Source organism: Phyllostomus discolor, chromosome 13, assembly GCF_004126475.2.
Source record: "Phyllostomus discolor isolate MPI-MPIP mPhyDis1 chromosome 13, mPhyDis1.pri.v3, whole genome shotgun sequence".
Classification (NCBI taxonomy): Eukaryota; Metazoa; Chordata; class Mammalia; order Chiroptera; family Phyllostomidae; genus Phyllostomus; species Phyllostomus discolor.
This window is the reverse complement of record NC_040915.2, coordinates 7,541,235-7,558,551: the sequence shown is the minus strand read 5'-3', so window position 1 is coordinate 7,558,551 and position 17,317 is coordinate 7,541,235.

Genomic DNA, 17,317 nt, shown 5'->3' with positions numbered 1-17,317 from the left:
CTGTTGATGAAGAACAGAGGGGAGGAAATCAGGAAAAGCCAAAATCTGAACAGAATATGGCAATGAGGAACTAAGTGGTTTGGCCAGGTCTTTGCTGTGTGAGAAGGCAGTCAGGGCTGTGCCTCAGAAGAGTCCAGAAGCCCAGGGGCGAGGAGATTCAGGGGATGGGAGCCCCAGGGCCGTGGGCATGCCCTCGGGAGGAGGGCCCCCACTGCTGCAGGTGACAGCTCTCCCGGGTCTGAGGGAAGCTTACCCGTGGGTGTGGGCATGTGCGCGGGTAGCAGGGAGAAGCCCTGTGTTCTGAAAGTCGCTGCCAGGTCATTCTGTTTTCATATGTGCTGTTCCTTTGACAAGAGAACGTGAGACCACTGAGATCACAAAGGCAGCCTCCGAGCTCCTTCCACGGGAGCCTTCTGGTCGACCTGCAGAAATGATCCAGTGGGCCCAGCCTCCTCGCAGCCTAATTGGGAAAACTCTATGAAGCTGGTGCAGCTTGCTGCAGGGTTCATTTTTATTAACAAAACAACAAAGCCAAGTTTTTGTGTTGCCTGCTTTTTAAGGCCCAGTCTAATTTATTTCAGATCAACCTTGGGGAGATAGTGCTGTTGGTTGATTCAGCCTGCTGTCCCTCCCACACACACTGATCCAATGACCCACTCTCCTGGGTCCTGGGGCCCGAGACGGGTGTTTACACAGCTCTGCCTTCACCTGATGTTCACCTTTGCGTTTCTGTCACGTCTGCTGTCACAACACTGTTGGGCAGGTGACACCCTCGTTACGCAGGTGAGAAAGCAGGCTGAGGGCGATGGTCACATGACTGTCAGGGGAAGGGGTGTGTCCGAAACCTGAAGTGTCCCTCTCGTCCACCCAGATGAGTTTCAGGTCTTTCTTCTCTCTCTGCCTGCTCGACCACTCTTCCCTGTCCCTACCCCCATCCCCCCAAGGTTGAGCTACTGGCTTTTCAAGCTGATAAATGGTAGAATCAACCCCTCTGTGCTAATGAGTAAGAAGCTAACAACGGCTCATTGTCAACCTTCTGTGCATATACTTGTACCTTGGCTGAGGCTCATCAGCTTGTCAATCAAATCCCTCACCTTTGCCTACAATAGACGGTAAGGCAGAGTTGGGGGGTAACCCTGGACTAAAACTTCATAACTAAGTACGAGCGTACCCCCCTGCCATGCCACAGTCCCTGGACAGTAAGTGAGCTGATGCAGATTCTACTCTTTATAAAATACTTATCAGCATGTTCTCTAAGAAGTGGGTTTGGGTGACAGCTTTGACTTGATCCTTCCTTTAGTGGAGACTTCCTGAAGTTAAATGTCCTTTCCAGGCTCCCGTGAGACCCCATCTTGTTGGGATGGGCAGGGAGCCCCTTGCCCACCCTCTGTGGCTCTTAAGGCAATTGCCTTAAGTAAACCCACTTGGAGGCTGTATTTCCAAACAAGCGGGTGGCTACTTTTGTGGGGGTCGAGCGGCGGTGCGGTTCACTGGATGTTATCTCGGAACTGGTTTGTCTCTGCCAGGCATTGCTCCACAGCCCGGATGCCTCAGTTCCAGACCTCGGGAGCATTAATGTTATAAACAACCTTCTGTTGTTTCAGCTGCTAGGAAGAACCTTACTTTATCATCGAGATGTTAGCCTTGCAGTTTCTCATCCACTTGGAAAAAAAAATCAGCAGCAGCGGTGGGAAATGCACTCCCTCTTTTAAAAAATCATTCCAAGGAATGCGAGAGAATTTATTCTAAAATATCTTCATTCCTGTGACAATAAAAATTTTGCCGAATGGTCAGCAGTCTGCACTGGGCTTCGATTAAGAAGGAGCTGCAAAGACAGGTGCTTCCTCTGTCCATCTCCCGTGCCAGTCGGACTCCAGGAAGAAGCCCTTGTCTTAAGCCCTTACTGGGGCAAGTGGCTTCGGGGACACAGAGGTCAGCCTATGGGGACCTGCTGGCACCAAGGGAACACTGCGGGCACCCAGGGGCTCAGTGATATGACACTGACCCCCACAGGGGAGGGCATGGGCAGCCCTTCCTCCCTTCTTTGATGTCAGATGCGATGCCCCTTGTGTTCATATGTTTCAAAACAATACCCTTCGGAGTTTTTTTTCTGATTAAAAAAACAAAATGTCCTTTGTTAAAAAAAAAAGACAAGTTGAATTGCTAACTGTGTGGAGAGAGGAAGCAAGAGTGCCCTGTCGTGCCCTCACCCACTGACAGTCTTGTCATCATTCTGGTCTATATCCAGCTTCGTCTGTCTTAAAGAATTTATGTCGTTTTGACAAACTGGGATCTCTCCGCACATCTGATTCTGTAGCCTGATTTTTTCACTTAACATTTTATTTTTCATTTACTGTTATTTGAAAATACATATATTCTGCCCTTGTGCAGCGAGAGGCCATCGTGGTATTGTGAGGACCTGGCAGCAACAAGGCCACCGGGCACCCGCCCTCGCTGAGTGCCGCTTCAGGGTCGGGGAGGGAGCAGGCATCGAACAAATCATCGCACCAGAAATTGCATGACTGCAACTGGGCAGAGAGCCATGACGGTGAAGAACAGAGGACTGCGGGCACCTGACCTAGTCTAGGAATCAGGAAGGCTCCCCTGAGGAAGGGGCCTGGGGGAGGGGTGGGAGGGAGACGAGCTCAGGGGAGCAGAGAGCAGCTGGTGTGACTTAGGGTGTGAGGGAGTGGGTGGTGCAGGGGACACAGGAGGGGCAGGTGGGGACAGGTCACTCAGAGCCCCCGTTAAGGACATCGGCTTTACCCTGAGAGCCATCAGTGGTTTGTAATCAGGGATGTGACTTGATCAGACTTGCAGGTTTAAATGGATTCCTCTTTTGTGAAGAATGGGGACTGTGGAGTAGCTGTGAGCCGTGAAGAGGCTGCTACAATTATCTAGAAGTTCAGTGCCAGTGGTTGGAAATGGAGGAATAGTAGAGATTGGAGAGATGGGTGGACTCCACCCACTTTCTTCCATGTTTGAGGCGTGCATTGGTCTGAGATGGTGACTTGTTGCATATGCAAAGCAAAACGGAAAAAGACACCAAGGATGCTTGCTCCCAGATTTCTGCCTTTCACATCTGAGTGGAGATGCTGGCCACTGAGACAGGAGCCCGGGGGGGAGGACCAGGTCTTAGGGGGTAGGTCACGGGCTCTGGTCACCATGTTGGTGTGGCTGTGGGAGAGGAGACATGGGCTGCTGGCTAGGTAGAGTCAGGTTGTGACGGAGGGCCCCAGGCTGGAGGGGGTTCGGAAGTCAGCAGCATGGGGGCAGCAGAAGAAGCCCCAAGTGGCTGAAATGGTATGGGGTGTGAGGGTAGAGGCTGTGGAGAAGGCCAAGGTTTAGAGCGCCTCCACAGGAGGTGGACACACTGTGGCCGGGCCTCCCTCCACTCCTCGGGCCCAGCCTGTCCACAGCCCTTCAAGGCAACTTCTCTCCATTCAGCCTTGGGGACCCCAGCCACATGCTGAAGCCAGCTCATACCGGTTCAGGGGAGCTTTTCTTCGGTTTTCAGGAATCTTGCAAACGAGTAACTGGAAATTGGCCATTACAGGGGTATTCACACCATGGACCCAGCAGGTGCTGCAGCTCAGGGCCTGTTGTCCACCCTCCCTTTCTTCCCCGGAGAGCAGGTTGTTGTGCATCGCCAGCCCCCACTGCTCACAACCAACATCTGTTTTTGTTTCTGGCACTGTTTTATGGGTCATGTCATTTGAATCTGAGAGGGAGAGTTATCTGTGATCTGATCTCAATTACCAGCCCCTTCTTCTAAGAGGGAGTGAGCTAGTGACACATTGAGACTGTATTAGTTCTCTCCTGCTGCTATAACAAATCACCACTGACGTAGCCACTTAGATCAACACTGATTTGTCATCTCAAGATCTCTGTAGGTTAGGAGTCCACTTGGGCTTGGCTGTGTTCTCTGTGTAGAGTCTTATGAGCGGAAGGTCAAGGCGTTGGCCTGGCCGGGCTCCTGTCTGAAGGCTCTGGGGGGATAACCCACTTCCAAGACCCTTCAGGTTGTTGGCAGAATTCAATTTCTTGTGAAAGTGGAATTGAGATCTCTGCTTTCTTGCTGGCTGTGAGCCACCCTCTGCTCCTGGAGGTCATGTGCATTGCCTTGCACTTGGCCTCTCCACCTTCAGATCAGCAACAGAGCCCTGAGTCTCTCTCTTCCTTCGGATCTCTCCTGCCATCGGCCACAGACAACTGTCTGCCTTTAAAGGCTCCTGTCATTAGGTCACCTGAGCGTCCCCCCACCTTGAAGCTAACTGTTCCTTAGTTTCCTGGGACTGCTGCCACAAAGCACCAGACACCAGGTGGCTTAAAACATGGGGAACTCACCGGCTCACCGTTCTGGAGTCTCAGAGTCCACAAGGAAGGCGTTGGCAAGGCCCTTCTCTCTCCAGAGCCTCCAGGAGAGGGTCCTCCCTCACCCGTTCCTGCTGATGGGTCCCTTGGCCGATGGCAGCAGCTGTCACATCTGCCTCCATCCCCACGTGACTGTCTCCCATCTATGCCTGTGATCTCCTCTCTGTGTCCCTGTCCAGATCCCCTACTTGTTTTTTTGTTTGTTTGTTTTTGAGAATTAAAAAAGTGTTTTTAAGTTACAGTTTACATTCAATATTGTTTTGTATTGGCCTCAGGTCTATGCGCAGTGATGAGACCAGGGGAGTCAAACTCATTTTCACCGGGGGCCACGTCAGCCTCGCAGTTACCTTCAAAGGGCCGAATGTAATTTCAACTCCTTAATGGTTAAGGAGTAGTTACATTTATACAGTCCTAAAATTATTTTGGCCCTTTGAAGGCAACTGGGAGGCTGATGTGGCCCCTGGTGAAAATGAGTTTGACACCCAAGGGTCAGACAATCATGTACTTTACAAAGTGACCCCCCTGGTGTGTCCAGCACCCACCTGGTCCCCCACACAGTCACTGCAGTGTTGTGGACTCCCTTCCCCGTGATGACTGGTTTGTACCTGCCGATTCGTACTTCCCAGCCCCCTCATCTTTTGCACCCAGCCCCCAGACGCCCTCCCCTCTGGCTGCTGTCAGTCTGGCCTCTGTGTCTGTGAGTCTGTTTCAGCATCAGTCCGGTGGGCTCGTGGTGGGAGGCACACTATCCTTTGGTGCCTTCTGGTCGGAAAGGATGCTGAGAGCCGACGTGTCTAGCTCCAACGTGGACCATGCGGCTCCATCAGCTGAGACCCACACCCGCGCTTGGGCACCCACTTCCTTACCTTTGTACTGAATGTCTCCAAACTTCTTTTCTGCCAGTCTGATGAGCAAAACAGGCCCTGCTCTTTCCGTCTGCCCCTGCCTGAGGCTGAGTGTCTTTTGATAGGTTTTTGGCTACAAATGGATTTACTCTTTTAAGAATTACCTGTGTATGGCCTTTGCCACTTTTAAATGTGAATCTTCAATTACACAAATTAATCTGTACTACTTCACAATCCCATCACTTTTCTGACACAGCCCCCAAACACCCCTCTCCTTTGGCTACCCTTGGTTTGTTCTCTGTATCTGTGAGTCTGTTCCTCCAAGTCCCCTGCTCAGAAGGACACCCATCCCCTTGGATTAGGGCCCACCCTAGTGACCTCATCTTAAGTGGAATCCATCTGCAAAGACCCTATTTCCAAATAAAGTCACATTCACTGGTACAAGGGGTTAGAACTTCGGTATCTCTCTTTGAGGGACACAACTCAACCCTTCGCAATGCCCTGTACCACACAGTATCAGCTCAGAAATGGCACCTCATCATATTGGCAGTTCCGGGGATTGGGCATGGACTATTTGGGGGAGGGGCGGGGTGTAATTTTACTAATCTTTGCCTAATTCAGTCTCCAAAGATGCCCTTTAAGGCACTGCTTCATTTCCGACTTTCCTAAAAATAGACCCCATGCTACCCAGGGCCCCTTTTTGGATAGCCTCAGTTCACACCTGTTCCACCTCCTCCAGTTTCGAGGGTGTCATCTGCCTGCCACCCAGAACTGTTTAATGGGCCACGGGGCACCCTTTCCTGAGGGCCAGGCCCGGGAGGTCACTGCCAGGGCCGGCTGTGGCGGTGGGTATGAGATGCGGCAATAAGAAAGAACGCTCCCGTGCTACAAACATGACTGACTTTGTGTTCCCATCGTCAGCAAAGGAAAAGTTGGTTCTTGGTGTTTATTTTTTCTTAAGATTGTAAACTGTGGAACAAATTGCTCCGTGTCTCCCTGTGCATTTTGATTGGAGGACATTGCTCTCTCCTGCCGCTGGCCTCGCTGGGAGGGGCATGTGTGCCGGCTGCGGACGGCCCTGCCTCTCCATCTTCCCGGGAGCTCACTCCCCACTGTGAGCGATGGCCAGAATCACACGGCACTTAGAGTCTCTCTTTTATCTCCCCCCTCCTCTAGATGCCAGCAAATTCAAAAGTTAAATCCCACACTTTTATGAAGCAAGCGGGAGTCCTGCTGGTGTCTGTGTTGTACAGGAATGTCGAAGCGGAATGGCTTCCCACTGTGTGTCCCGTCTGTTCTCTCCTGGGCAATGTCTTCCGGAGAATTTAATTATGCTAAATTACCATAGGATCACCAACTGTATCCAGAAAGGTTAGAGAGGAGAATTAGCCATTAGGAAATCCTTTTCGGAAATGGGTTGAGTTATTGTATCAGCTTTTATATCCTCAAAGCTGAATATGTTAATCAGTTATTTATAACCTGAGTATTTTATAAAAATAGCCTCAGAGAGCATTACAAGCTCGGGAAAATGGATACATTCATCACTTGTGTGTCTGCATGCTGGTCTTCGCGCTCCAAGATGCACCACACCTCCAGGGTTGGGAGGTCGGGCCTGCTTGCCGCTCTCGCACATGCGTGCTCTGACCTGTGCCCTTTGGGATCAGAGCTTTGCCTGGCAGGTCATTCTGTGAAGGCAGGGTGGGGAAGGGCTTCTTCTGAGGGGGGAATTGAACCCCCCACCTTGGTCTCGTTAACAACCCTGTTCTCGGTGGCAGAGTCATGCAGTGCGGTGAGCCGAAGACCAAGGCTCAGAGAGCGCCGACTACGGCATCCACTGTGCCTGAGGCTCATTGGTGTCCAAAGCGGGGACAAGTCAGTGAACCGTTGTGAACATCATGCTTTCTCTGCAAAGTGAGGGCTCAGGTTTTTTTGCAGACACTGGGAGGGTCACATGAGTTCATAAAAGTGAAAGTGTGGAGATGCAAGGAGAGGAGGAGGGTGGAAAGTGTTGTCTGTCTGCCACCCAGAACTGTTCCATGGGCCGCTCGGTGCCCTTTCCCGAGGGCCGGGCCCAGAGGTTACTGCCAGGGCTGGCTGTGGCAGTTGGCACAAGACACAGCAATAAGAAAGAACACTCCCACCCTACAAACACGACCGATTTTGTGCTCCCATCTTCAGCAAAGGAAATAACTCGCTAGATGAAAGGCCCTCCAAATCTGTGACTCCCTCTCCAGTCCCGTCTACAGCAGAATGGATCTTCATTCAATGCTCTCAGAGCTTCTGAAGCAGCCTCTCCATGCCTGGCCTTTGAGAGGTGAGAAAAAGGAAATGAAAGAGAAGCCTTGCACAGAATGGGCAATGAATACATATTGGCTGATCGAGCCAATGTGTGTCAAACAAAATACCAGAGGGCAGAATTTAGGCCCTGCCTTCCCAGAATCCCATGATCCAGCTAAAACCTGTGTGTGGGGGGAGGGGGTGGGTGCAGATCGTTGCCGTCTCAAGGACTTCAAAGGGGTGAAAGGGCGGCATGGGGTGGCGTGGCCCCAGCAGCCTGTCCGAGGCCCCGAATCCCCAACACAAGATTAGTCGGCAGAGCCCCAGCTCAGCCACAGAAGGAATTTAAAATCATGTAAGGGTGTGCTTCACTGAAGCAAGGAGAAGTTGTCACTGTTATGAATAGCACATTTGAAGCTGAACTGAAACCCTGGTGGGTTGTTTGGTTCCTGGGTTTGAACTGGGAGGAGCAGTTGGTGCAAGCCTTCCCCGGAGACTCTGGCCCCGAAGCCCTGGTGAGGGAGTCCCACCTTCTCCTGGACCCACAGCAGAATGAGCCTTCCACCCGTGACACGGGGCTCCGCTCACACCCCCAGGCCCTTCCAGGGCCCAGTGACGTGTGAAACCCTGAGGAGGCTCTGATCAAATGGTCAGATCCCTCCCGGGATTTCAGCAAAGACTCAGCCTCTGATTGGTCTCAGAGCTATTTTCCTAGCTTTGAACCAGCCGTGTTAGGAGCAGGCTAGACAGCGATGTGATGAGAGCTGCTTAGCCGGTCCCCTGTGTGCGGGTTTTAAAACACAGCCAGGAGAAGCGTTGCCATTTGGCCAGTCTGCAAGCATGTGGCTGAGCTGAGCGTTCATGGCCAGGGTCCATTCTGACTGGCCACCACTCATCCACACCGCTGTGCATGCGTGTGTGTGTGTGTGTGTGTGTGTGTGTGTGTGTGATGCGTCAACACTGAGAACATGCTGAGTTTTGGGGATTTGAGTAGTTCCTATACTCCCTGTCAAACCTCCTGGCTGGTGATTGTGTAGGTATTTCGTCTCAACGAGGAAGACACATGCTGACAGGGAAAAAATGGAAACCTCTTCCCTTAGACTTAGCCCTCACAGGCACTGCCACTGCGCCCAGCTCTGATGACAGTGGTCCAGCGCAGAATTACCCAAGACCCACCCTTCCCCACTGCAGAGGAGCAGGGCTAGAGCTTTGGGCTCATTCACTCAGTCTCAGTTCTGCCACCTAAAGAGCTGCGTGACCTTGCGGTGGTCCTCATCCTTGAATTTTCTGTCCTGCAAGATAACTACAACAAAGCCTACCTTATAGAGGACTGTGGACATCAGAATAATAAATGGGGCCCTGGCTGGGTGGCTCAGTTGGTTTTAGTATCGTCCTGATGGGCCAAGGTTATAGGTTCCACCCCCAGGCAGGACACATACAAGGAGCAAGAAGCAACCAGTGAATGCATCGATGAGTGAAACAACAGATCGATGTTTCCCTCTCTCTCTCTTTCTCTTGCTCTCTCTCTTTCTCTCTATCCATCTATCTGTCCATTCCCCTCTCTCTAAATCAATTTTTTTAAAAATTTAAAGGTAAAAAAAGAATAATAAATGGAAATCCCTTGGAACACTGCCTAACTCCTAGTAGACGCTCAATAAACGGCCCCTGTGGCTGTGATTGGCTGTGATGATGTTACTGTTGTTTGCCTGAGGGGCAGGGGAAGGAACCCCAGCTCCCACTCTGGTCTGGCCCAGGCAGTCCTGGGGCCTGTTCCCTGCCCCCATTCTTCCAGCCTCAGTCCCTGACATCGAGTCTCGTGGGTGGCATCTAAGGAAAAGGCATGCTGCGTCTGCGTCTGGAACTCGAGAATCTGCGCGTCACTCACACACCCGCAGTGCTGAGCGGGCAGGCTCTGGCCTGGCACCAGGGGGCTGAGCCCACCACACACTGATGTCCGACATCTCTCTGATGGACTTGGGACGTGATTCAGACCAAGACGCCTGGACTTCCTGCACCTGAATGAGTCTCTGCACCTGCCTGTTCTGCCCACTGATGTTTCCCCTCACTCATTCGATGGAAGGCACAGTCAAACATGGCTATTAAATTTTATGTTATTTTTTTTAAAGCAGGAGATACTCTCAGGAAAGTTGGGATTTAGGGGAAGACAGTGAGGAAGGAGAGTCACATGGAAGAATCTAGCCACGGGGAACTTCTATGGCACCCACACTCGGTGGCCTGGGCGCTGGGCTGGTCTGTGACTCACAGGGTATGTCTGCAGCCCTGGCAGCCAGCCTGCTCACTGGCAGCCCCGAGGCGTGTCGGGGAGCGCAGCCCAGGCGCTCCCACAGGTTCTGCAGCCCTCCTCCAAAAACACCGCCCTGACTTAGAGCAGTGGCTGTGCTGTGCAAAGGGGCTTCCAGAAAAATCCTCGGGTGCCTCCACCTCCACTGCAATCCCTCCTCCTTACAGTCCCCCAGAACCACCGCCAGTTTTGATCCCACGTTCTCCCACCTTTCTCTCTGTCAGGTGACGTTTGAGAAGGTTTCCTGTCCCTGGGACTCACCGTCCATGCTCTGGTTTAGGAAGAACCTGACTTCTCCACAAAGCACCAGAGGCTGCTCGGTTCTTTGTAAAAGGCCTGGGAGCGTGTAGTACCCCAGCGTAGGGACACCATGCAAAGCAACAAGGCTAGACGGAAACAGGTTTGCTCATCCCTCAGAGACATCCAGGGCCTGCGCTCTCAGGGTGTGGTCTGCAGCGCTTACTCACCAGGGCTGAAGCTCTAGTTTCATTTCATTCCCCTCACTGATAGGAACAGCTGCCTCCTAGGTGTGACCCCCACACCTGAGAGCCTCGCTCTCTCACCACAGTCATGGTGGACAGCCTGAGAAGTAGCTGTGGAGCTTCTCTGGGAGCTCAGGAACAGCCCCCCCACCCCACTCTCAGCCTGGCCAGTGCCCAAGGGGGCCGGGCAAGCCCCAGCCTTGCTCATTAGGAGTCCATGCCTCCCATCTCTCATGTCAGCTGCAGTCCCTGAGTCCCAGCCGGTTCGCCAGCAGGCTAGCCTTTGTGCTGACCCTTCTCATGAATGATTCTGGTGGGTTGCTTCCCGGACTGATTTCCATCAAGATGCTACGGGCCCTGGCAAGAATCCTCCTGTCGGCTTTGTTTGTTCGACACGGATGTGTTTGGTTTTCCTGCCTCAGAGTGCAGACAGCTGTTTACAGCGTGACACTCAAAATACTTCATGAAAGCAACCTGCAGTTTAGAAGGACTGAGAGGAGGGAAAGAAACACAGTTTCCTTCCCAGGTCGATCAAAGCAGCTGCATAAGCCACCTTGATGTGGGGGCGCGTGCCTCTCTGTGCTCAGGATGGCGTGTGCAGCGGACAGTCACACCAGTGGGCTTTCTCTGGGCTCGGGCCACAGGTCTCCCCCATTTAACTGGGGGAAAGAAAATGAACACGTGCATAAACCAGACCACGCTCTTCAAAGTGACATCGGGATTTCAGAGTTTTCAGATACGCTGTAGCCTCATGAAGTTCAGACTCCGCTGATCAAAATCTGTGCTAGGAATCCCACAAGGCCTGAGGACGCAGTTGTTGAACATTTTGTCTTCAAAAACCGCTACCACTCAGCACGCTCTGTGCTGGCGGGTCATCCAAACACGCCTGCAAATACTGTGTCTCCAGTGCGTGCCGTGCATGAGTCCATGCACGCTGCTGTCCGCCAGGCTGTCAGAAACGGCGCTGGCAATTCAGGGGGCTCCCTCCTGGGCCGTGCTGCACTGCGATCGCTTTCAAGGAAATCAAATTGCACACTTGCAAAACATAGTATCACAAGAAAGACATCACCATGAGTATCACCTTTGGCAGGGTGAACCAGCTCTGAGGTCTCAATGACAGATAAAAATTGCAAGGCTGTCACATATGAAATCCTCAGTTGTCCCTACTTAGGGAAGTGGGGACACCCTCCATTTCTTCTTTTCTGCTGCAATTTAGTTCTTACACACAAAGCTACTGTGTGTGTTCGACCTCTTTGTTGTAAGTTCCCTTACCTGTACAATGGATGATAATACCTACCTCACAGGGCTGTCGTGGAGAGCACATGTCTTAGTGTGGCTGAAGTGCTTAGAACCGTATCTGGCGCACAGTAGGGCTGCTATGCTTATCGCACAAGCTCGCGCTCTGTTCTTTACTGTTGCAGCTTTCCTTGTTCTAACTCTGTGGAGTCTGAAGCAGCAGTTGGCGAGGGGCTGGTTTTCATCTTGGAAGGAAACGTCTTCCTGACAGACGGGTGATCCGAGCTGACTCCAGGCCCTCCACTATCCCCACTCCAAACATATAAATGTGGATAAGGTATTACTGGGAAAAGGTGTGTGTGTGTTAGTTAGTTTGTATTTTGAAGATAGCCGAACCTGAAGGTAGGGGGAATTCCTAGGTGCCAAAAATGAACACAGAACTCTCCAAGGCAGTCGTGGGTGGACAAGCCGACGTCCCGGTGCCCTGCAGCCCCAGGGAACACTGTGCGGTTCAGCTCTGCACCCCCAGGGGTGGTAGCAGGGGCTTTAACATCCCGGCCGGGCAGCGCCTGCACCACACCACAGGCCTCTGCATAGGCTGAAGCCTGGGGGGCTACCCGGCACTAAGACAATTTTACCTCCTGGGCCAGTAATTTGTGATCTGCTAGATCACATTGGAGTGGGTGTCTGAATTTATACTACTTACACGGTGCTGAAATTCTAACCCTAGAAATGAACTTGAAGGGAGTTCCCAGATCAGTAAAAGCACTAGTGGTCTTGGAAGAAACACAACAGAAAAAACACATTCATTAAGAAAAGCACCACCATGACATGATGTATGGGATGCCCACGGGAAAAAGAAAAGCTGAGCCTAAAGGATAAAACTGCAGATCCCAGAGAAGTCTCCTGCTATGAGGAAAACGTAAGAGATGCACACACTGGAGGGTGAGGCCCTTCAAAATCTTCAGATAGTAGAACAATGTAACAGACTACTTAAAAATTCACACTTGAAATTACTAGAATAGGAAAGAAAGAATTATAAAAAAGTTATGGAAGGGGAAAACAGGTAAGCTTGGGAAGGTAGAATTTCTAAAAATTAAAGTTATTAAAATTGATAACTCAGTGGACGGGTTAGAAAAGCACATTAGACATAGCTGAAAAGAGAATTATTAAACTGGAAGATAGCTCTGGGAAAATTATCCAGGAAAGAATTCAGAGAGACAAAGATGGAAAATATAAAGCAGATATTGAGAGAAAACAGTAAGACATTGTTAAGAGATTTTATTAAAATATATTGTTAAGATTTTTGGAGAGAGAATAAGGAGGCCCGTGGGAAAGTAAACGGGGAATGGTGTAGAGGAATCCTGGAAGTAATAGTGGTTAAGAATTTCCCAGAGTTAAAGGAAGATATAAATTCCTTGGCTGAAGAAGTGCACCAAGTCCCAGACAGAATAAATACAAATTACATCACAGAGAGCTACAGAACACCAAAGATAAAAAGCAACCAAAAAGGAAAACTAGATTCACTGCAGAGGAACAGCTACCGATTGCAGACTTTGTATCTGCGACAGTGGGGGCTAGAAAGCAGTCAAATCATATATTCCAAATTGGGAGAGAAAATAATCAACTTAGAATTCTATTCAAGAGTGAGGGCAAAGATACTTCCAGACAAAGATTTGCAAGGTTGTCATTCACAAACCCTCTCTGAAAGAAGCACTGAAGGACACGCTTTAGGAAGAAGGCAGTTGAACTCAGAAGTTAATGAAAAAACACAAAAATCCTTGGTGAGAAAGGCCAGTAGGCAAATATATGGGTGGAAATAAGGAAGCATTGACTGTAGAAAAACACCAGTAATACAATGACTAGTTTCAGGGTATATAAATATGAGATGGGAGGTGATAATGATTGGCCAGTACTAAAGCATTTTATGATTTTGTGTTGTTTGAGAAGATAACAGGACTTAATAAACCTTAGATTTTAAGCCAAAATGCATATTAAAAATTTAAGGGTAACATATAGAAGATAGGAATAGAATATAACCTCTAACACAGAGGCGTAGAAAAGTGAGGACTAGATAAATAACACTCAATTAGTTCACCAGAAGGCGGGAAGGTAGAAGAAACGAAGCAAAGTAAAAGCATGGTGACAGAGCTCACTGGTGCTGCTCTGGGAGACCTGAGCAAAACTCCCCTATTGGAGCCTTTCCTTCATTTTGTTATGGTACCATGTAGATTTTTTAGAAACGCAAAACAAAACAAAAATATGAATGAAGAAAAAAAAAGGTGGGAGGAGACTTGCATAAGATAGGGTGCCAATGCACCCAAACCAGGGCAGTTAATAAAATTTAAAAAGAGAAACAAATTTGATAGAGAAGTCCGGGAATGCAACAACCACTTGGGCAGTGAAGGTCAGTGCGGAGTGCGCGCTTCCTGCAGATGGGATGGGCTGCAGACCATGTCACTGGTTGCAGCGGGCAGGCTGGAAACTTGCTTTCAGGGCAGAGGCAAGCCTGGGGCCTGTCCTGTGTGCACGAGCATCGGTTCAAATGCCAGTGACGAGAGGCTGCTTGTCCTTCGTCAACCTTCAGGGGGGGCTCAGGGTCATGCTGGCAATGTGGGGGAGCCCCTTGGGCGACGTGGGGCTGAGGAGATAGAAGGGGTTCTGCAGGGGGCCACGTACGATATGCCCATTGCCCAGGCACAGTGTGCTGGGTGTGCTCTAAACAGGAAGTTCTCCCCCAGAGCCGACACTGGTCGCCGAGCTGCTAGTGTCACCTGGGGACATTTCAGGGGTCTCAGCCTGAGGTTCTCCTGAGATGATGGTGCCTTCTGGGTGAGACCTCAAAGACATTGGTGGTTCCTCACGTGGGGAACGGAGGCACTCCGTCCAGGCCACCAGTGGTCGTCTTGATGGAAGTACCCTGCGTCAACTGCCACATGCCCACCATGGTTACACTGCCACATGGTCAGGCTCTCCCTCCCTCCCATCCAGCCCTTCCCCACCCTCAGCGCAGTGAGAGTTTCTGAACAGGACCCAGGCTTCCGCGTCAGACGAGGCTGGGTGGATGTTCCCCAGAGGCCAGCTAAATGTGGGCTCCCCTGAGGGGCCCGCCCCTTCATTTCAGAGGTTCAGAGTTGGGACTCTCACTTTTAAGAGTCCCAGATGCTGCCGGGCCTGCTCAGAGGCTCCCTGTGTCAGCATGGGGCTCCAGGAAAGGAGGGAGACAGGTTTCCGGGGGCACCAGCTGTGCTTAGCAAACACGTGTTACATGCCCGCTCCTGGTGCCCCAGCCTTCGGCCCAGGAGGGCTTGGCGAGGTGGCCTCTTGGGCAGGCCCTACAGCAGCAGTCTTGGGGGTCCTGAGCTCTGTGAACCTCTGACAGGCCACCCCCAGGAGGGATACCAGATACCAGAGGAGTGGGGTTAGGAGTCTGGAAGCAGCAGGAGGGGCGAGGTGCCCCACTTGGAGATGGGGAGCTTTTGGCCTTGCGAGGTTGGGATGCAGAGGCCTCTCTGAAGCCCACCGTGGGCGTTCACAGCCTGGCACGCACCCCCACTCCCCCAAGGAAGTTCTTGCCTCAGTGTTTTCATTGTCCTTGAGAATGAAACCTGCAATGCTTTGGGAGTTTTTCTTCCAAATCTGCATTTTTAATAATGTTTCTCACCCAGAGATAAACATATAACCTCTACCCTACCCATGGGGGAAATGCTCCGTCATTAATCTGTATCAGCCTCTTACAAAAAAGATGGCATCTTTCATTTGTCCTGGCCTTTCTGAGAAATCCTAACTAACCCAAGATAATTGTATCAACAAAATTAAGATTAGAAAATGCCAGTTAAAAACTATACATGTATGTACCCTATATATATATGGCAGCAGATTTTCTAGTTTAGCTTCCAGGCCTCTAAAACACAGGTGTGTGGGAAGAGGTCTGATGTCTGGTTCCTTAACTATCTGAATGAGGCACAAATTCTCCAGCCTTGGAACATCTGATTTCCCATCTGTAGATTACAGTGCTGGGCTGGACCACTGCTCTCAGACCCAGCACTCTCCACGAGGTGCTAGCAGTGGAGAGTCCAAGGCCCACAGCAGCAGGACTGGAGGCCAACCCAGGTCTCCCGGGGTGTCGCAGAGAGCCAGAGGTGGCCAAGGTGGTAGCCCTTGGCTGAGGCCCAGGTCGACTCAGCCGAGGGCCGTGGGAGTTGGCCAGGGATGGCAAGTGGGGGTCCTGGCGCATGTTGTGGTGCCCACAGTGGGGGAAGCAGCTTCCCCCTACGGCGGACTCTCCTTTTTGAGGGAGGACTTGCCATCTACTGGGCACTATGATGAAATGTTTACATCACCAGCTCAGGACACGCTCACCACAACCTGATAAGGCAGGAGTTTTACATTTCAGAGTGAGGACCTGAGGCGCAGAGGCAGCAGCTTACCCGAGGCCACTGAGGTCCCTCAGGGGAGCTCCCGCTCCGTCATCTGCCAGGAAATGGAGAGGGAAGACTGTTTTCTGGGAAGGAGGTTTCACTCAAAGGCCTCCTTGCACAGAACTTGGAAGATGACACCAGAAGAGAGGCCACTTGCACAAACAGAGCCTTTTTTTTTTTAAGAAATAGAATTAAAATTCCTGTTTCCTTGACTAACAAGGAGAGGAAGAGTAAAATATTCCCACTCACTCACTTGCGAGGAGAACCATCAGGGGTCCAAGAGAAACCTGCTCTTGTAGGCGGCTTCAAACCGCTCACCTGGGACCTCCCAGCCTCCTGCGCCCGCCCGGGGGGAGTGTCCCCTTGACTATCGAGGTTTCCACTGCTCTACCTGCACTTCCTGGTGGCTCTCTCTACACTGTGCTCGGCGACACTGTCTGCTGGTCTCTTCGTGATGATGCGGCGACAAGAGCCTGGTGCCATCAGTCAGGACACTTCAAGTCAAGGTCCATCTGATGTCAGCATGTGGGCCCCTGTGTCCCTCTTGTAGAAGGGGGTGCCTCCCTTCTTCCTTCGCATGGTCATCACAAGGCTCAGTTGAGACCCTGAATAGGACAGTGAGAGCCATTTAATGCAAATGCCTTGTATTTATTAAGTGACAGTTCTTATTATTGCTGAGGGAGAGATGCTGCGCAGTTCAGGCCAGATCTCGGGTTAGGGACCATTCGCAGAGTAACTTTTCCCAAAGAACTTCCCTGGCTCCTCTCTTGTTTTTATCTCTTTGTCAAGGATTTCAATACATTTGTATTACCCTTGGTAGTAGCTGTGAGTTTTGGTTTAAGAATGAGATGTGATTGCCCCAGATACTGCCATTTATCTACCCAGAAAAAGATATTTAGAAGAAATTTTGGAGCGACAGGAGTTTATCCCCGTGGCCGCAGGAGCCCCCGCTGCGGCAGCCCCACTGTGACAATGTGGCTTCCCTTGTTGGGAGCAAGCAAGGAGGCAGACCACGTGTAGCCAGCTCCCGGGAGCAGATGCTAGAGAAATACCTGCCTGGAGACTCAGAGGAAGCAGGAGAAAGCCCTTTATGGGCAGGTAAAGGCACTGGCCGCACACCCCACCCCCGCCCTGTGCAGGCAAACCTCACCACTTCAGGCAAGTCTCGGGGGAGGCCAGCTGTGTTCAAGGCAGCTGGATCTGGGAATGTCGAACATGAAATCTGACTTAACTTGTTTTGCAGCAACTCAAACTAGAAATGGCCAGAACTTGCTGCTCTGCAGAGGTCCTTCACCCAAACCGTAGGAGAAGGAAATGATTTATCGTCAGTACATTCTAAGCAACTATGCACACAGGAGCAGCCAGGGCAGTGGCAAACAA